This window comes from Cyprinus carpio, chromosome B4, assembly GCF_018340385.1.
Source record: "Cyprinus carpio isolate SPL01 chromosome B4, ASM1834038v1, whole genome shotgun sequence".
Lineage (NCBI taxonomy): Eukaryota > Metazoa > Chordata > Actinopteri > Cypriniformes > Cyprinidae > Cyprinus > Cyprinus carpio.
Window position 1 is genome coordinate 23,247,180 of NC_056600.1, and position 5,606 is coordinate 23,252,785.

Here is a 5,606-nt window from a genome sequence, read left to right on the forward strand (position 1 = left end):
TCAGTAAAACGTGGGTTGTAACTGCAAAACACACTGTGCAATGAACATGCTGAATTTCTGACAGTGACAGAAAATTATCATATGCTATCTTTGGTCGCAAGACTGACAAGGGCCATCTTTGAACCTCTCTGACTGTATGACACAGGATCACCGATTAAGAGACACGATCACAGAAATCACCATGATTGTTTCACGATACCAATCTGTTGTCTGGGACAGCCGAAAACGCGTGCAGTGTGTCTCGGGCTTAACACCCTCATCCATGAGGACAAATAAGGGCCAAGTTCCAGCAGTGGGTTTCCCACTCACCCCCTCACCCATCCCCAGGACATTTGCAATCCTAAGCAGGCAGAGTAAATAAACCATGAATTTCAGTAAAGGTGTAAATTAACCTTATTTTTTTTAAAGGGTTAGTTCACCGAAAAATGGAAATTATGTCATTAATGACTCACCCTCATGTCGTTCCAAACCCGTAAGACCTCCATTCATCTTCAGAACGTTTAAGATATTTTAGATTTAGTCCGAAAGCTTTCTGTCCCTCCATTGAAAATGTATGTACGGTATACTGTCCATGTCCAGAAAGGTAATAAAAACATCAAAGTAGTCCATGTGACATCAGAGGATCAGTTATAATTTGTTGAAGCATCGAAAATACATTTTGGTCCAAAAATATCAAAAATTACGACTTTATTCAGCATTGTCTTCTCTTCCGGGTCTGTTTACGAAATTTACTATCAGGATTGTAGAATGTTTGACAAATTGAGAAGAGCGAAGGACCATGCGTGCGCCGCTGTCGAAGGGACACATGATCTCAAGTATCTCATTATTTCTTCTACTAATTACTTTGTCATAGCTCTAAACAAATTATCTTTTCCTTCTTTCCCTAAATCAGAGCAGACCCCTGTACTGTAGGATAAAGCTGAATGTGGCAGCACTGGAAAGGTTTTTAATGGTTTGGGCTGAGCAGGGAGGCTCTGACAGTGCCGCTGGATCTTCAGAGAAAGTGAATGCAACAGTGATGGGTGCCACGATCCAGACCCTGGGTGTTTCCTCTTCAGCTGTCTGCCAGCGGTACATCATACAGAGTGGTCTTCCAGAGTGTTTGACATGTGCCTCGTTTCACTGTCACCGCATTATCCTCCAAGTCTCTGAGGAGGTGCTGGGCCATTCACCAAGAGATCCACCTCCTGAAGACCCCAGAACACACGGAGGCAGCGCTGGGCTCAAAACTGATGTTGTTTCTGATGTTAAACCTAAGCTATGTTGTAAATGGTTGTAAAAACAAAATAAAAAATAATAGCATTATTTTTATTTTAATGTGTGTAAAAAAACGTATTTACAGGACAAAAAAAAAAAAAAAAAAAAAAAAAAAAAGAATGTTTTGTGAAAAAATTGTAAGCTGCGTTAAAAAATGTATTCATTAAAAATGAAATGAATTTGTATACATTATTCATTTTTGTAAACTTGCATCACAAAAATAAACTTACATCACAAAAATTAACTACAGAAATTAGGTTGTTTCATTGACAATGTGACATTTAAAAAAAAAAAGATATTGAAAAATTGTAATGTAATCATACCCATTTTTTTCCACTGTTTTCTCTTGGCTAATAGACAATGGTTATTAAATAATATATTTGTTAAGCATTCTCTCAAGAAGATAAAACAGTCTCTACATTCTCTCCTCTCTCTCTCTGGAGTTTGATGTCCTCCCTGAGCAGCTCCACCAGCTTCCACTCACTCCCTCACCTGTCCCAGGACACTTGCAACAAGGCAGAGGAAAATAAACCATGCCTGTGTAATGTTGTAGAATTCTCCTTGTTCAAAATACCATAAACAAAATGATAAACGCAACACTTTTGTTTTTGCCCCCATTTTTCATGAGTTGAACTCAAAGATCTAAGACTTTTTTTATGTACACAAAAGGGCTATTTCTCTCAAATATTGTTCACAAATCTGTCTAAATCTGTGTAAGTGAGCACTTCTCCTTTGCCGAGATAATCCATCCACCTCACAGGTGTGGCATATCAAGATGCTGATTAGACAGCCATGATTATTGCACAGGTGTGCCTTAGGCTGGCCACAATAAAAGGCCACTCTAAAATGTGCAGTTTTATCACACAGCACAATGCAACAGATGTCGCAAGTTTTGAGGGAGCGTGCAATTGGCATGCTGACTGCAGGAATGTCCACCAGAGCTATTGCCCGTGAGTTGAATGTTCATTTCTCTACCATAAGCCATCTCCAAAGCCGTTTCAGAGAATTTGTCAGTACATCCAACCGGCCTCACAACCGCAGACCATGTGTAACCACACCAGCCCAGGACCTCCACGTCCAGCATCTTCACCTCCAAGATCGTCTGAGACCAGCCACCTGGACAGCTGCTGCAACAATCGGTTTGCATAACCAAAGAATTTCTGCACAACAGGTCAGAAAGCGTCTCAGGGAAGCTCATCTGATGCTCGTCGTCCTCATTGGGGTCTCGACCTGACTGCAGTTCGTCGTCGTAACCGACTTGAGTGGGTAAATGCTCACATTCGATGTCATCTGGCACTTTGGAGAGGTGTTCTCTTCACGGATGAATCCCGGTTTTCACTGTACAGGGCAGATGGCAGACAGCGTGTATGGCGTCGTGTGGGTGAGCGGTTTGCTGATGTCAAAGTTGTGGATCGAGTGGCCCATGGTGGTGGTGGGGTTATGGTATGGGCAGGTCATATGGTATGGACAAACAGCCACCAGGTGCATTTTATTGATGGCATTTTGAATGCACAGAGATACCGTGACGAGATCCTGAGGCCCATTGTTGTGTCATTCATCCACGACCATCACCTCATGTTGCAGCATGATAATGCACGGCCCCATGTTGCAAGGATCTGTGCACAATTCCTGGAAGCTGAAAACATCCCAGTTCTTGCATAGCCAGCATACTCAAACTGACATGTCACTCATTAAGCATGTTTGGGATGCTCTGGATCGGCGTATACGACAGCGTGTTCCAGTTCCTGCCAATATCCAGCAATTTCGCACAGCCATTGAAGAGAGTGGACCAACATTCCACAGGCCACAACTCAACAACCTGATGACTCTATGCAAAGGAGATGTGTTGCACTGCGTGAGGCAAATGGTGGTCACACCAGATACTGACTGGTTTTCGGACCCCCTGGACCCCTCAATACAGTAAAACACATTTTAGAGTGGCCTAAGGCACACCTGTAAAAGAATTCTTTAAAAGGAAAAACATTATACAACAACAAAAAAACATTTTTAAAACTTAAAAAAATCTTACTGTTCAAAAACTTATGACTGGTAATGTAAGCTGATTATTCTTATAGATTGAAACAAATGTGTTTTAGCAGTATAAAGAGTATGAAAAGTGCTCTGAGTTGCTGCACAGAAAAAAAAACATGTTGCTGGAGACAGACTTGAACGCAAACTGACTGTCTGCCAGCAGGAGGCGCTGTGAGAGCGACAGAACCAGCAGTTTCTCCAGTAACGGCTGTAATCAAAGCAGCTCCGCTAACAAACGCTTCTTTATCAGATAAAATGATAATGTTATCGAACTTTTCTGAAGACAGTCGGTTCCCTTCAGATATACATTCATATAAAACACCTGCGATGTGTTTTGATTTGCAGTGCTCATGTTTATTCAACTAAGTCAAATGCCACAAATAAATCAATGTATGGGAAAAACATATAATTTATATCGAAATATTGGAAATGTGTTTAAAAATCATATCACTGTTATTGAAAAAAATTATATTGCGATACATATTGATATAGAATTATTGTCCAGCCCTATCTCATTAACTGCAAGACTTTTACTCATTGTAGTGTGGACACTACAGGATTTTGCAGTAGGTTTAAAGGGATTAAAGGTACAAACAAAAAAGACGTCACCTGTGAAATACATATGATACTGGTTATCAAGGGTGAAACTGTTATTAAATGTAGACAGACAGCAATCCCATTCAATGTATGTCTTGTGTGAAATATAATTTATTATGCATTTAAAAGCTCTATTAAGAAAATCAAAACATGCAACCTGATGCAAGTAGTATCATCATAAAAAAAAAAATTCAAAAAAAGGTAAAAGTGAAAATGAATGAGACAGATCTCTCTCTTTTTTGACTTATAAGAGACCCAAAGTATCTCAAGACAAGAACCAGGAAGTATGACCATATTAGCCTGGTTCTGTCAACACTGCACTGGCTCCCTATTAAACATCATATAGATTTTAAAATCTTACTTATTTCTTATAAAGCCCTGAATGGTTTATCACCTCAGTATTTGAACGAGCTCTTGTTACATTATAGTCCTGTTACATTATAGAATATCAAAGTCAACTGCGGGCGGCAGATCCTTTTCCTATTTAGCGCCTAAACTCTGGAATAACCTACCTAACATTGTTCAGGAGGCAGACACACTCTTGCAGTTTAAATCTAGATTAAAGACCCATCTCTTTAACCTGGCTTACACATAACACACTAATACGTTTCTAATACTCAAATCCGTTAAAGGATTTTTATGCTGCATTAATTAGGTAAACCGGAACCGGGAACACTTCCCATAACACCCGATGTACTTGATACATCATTAGAAGAATGGCATCTACGCTAATATTAGTCTGTTCCTCTCTTATTCCGCAGTCACCATAGCCACCAGATTTAGTCTGTATCCAGATCAGAGGGTCACTGCAGTCACCCGGATCCAGTCCGTATCCAGCCCAGATGATGGATCAGCACCTAGAGATGACTTCTACAGCCCTGAACATCAGCGGAGACCAGGACAACTAGATAAGCCCCAGATACAGATCCACTGTAAAGACCTTGTCTCAGATGACCACCGGGACAAGACCACAGGAACCAGTTGACATTGCTGCAGCCTGGAATTGAACTGCTGGTTTCGTCTGGTCAGAGGAGAACTGGCCCCCGACTGAGCCTGGTTTCTCCCAAGGTTTTTTCTTCATTATGTCACCGTTGGAATTTTGGTTCCTTGCTGCTATCACGGCTGTCAACCTGTCTGGCTTGCTTAGTTGGGGACACTTCATTTACAGCGATATCGTCGACTTGATTGCACAGACACTGTTGATAGATACATTATTGACACACTTTTTTCCTATTTGACACTGTAAAGCTACTTTGACACTATCGGTATTGTTAAAAGCACTATATAAATAAAGGTGACTTGACTTGACAAGAAGAGAAGCAAAGTGGCCAGTTGCAAAACTACATGAAAGTATTTCTGCATTTGCATGGAAGAGCAGAAGTGGCAGAGAAAAGTAGATGTTCTGATGAAAAACAACGAAGAACTGGTTAAAAATTAATATTAGATTCAAGTCTCTCTTAAAAAAAATGTATTTATTTATTTATTTTTTGGTGCTCTTGTATTAAATGACTTCCTTATATAACAAATGAGTCTTCTCCTTTGTGTGAACCGTCAGGTGTTTCTTCAGGACTGAAGCCCAACGGAAATTGTTACCACAACCTGCTCACAGTTAAAGGGTCTTTCTTCAGAATGAGTGAGCAGATGTGTTTCAAAATAGAAGCCTGAGTGAAACTCTTCCCACATTGATCACAGGGTGTATGGTCTCTCTCCGGTGTGGATCC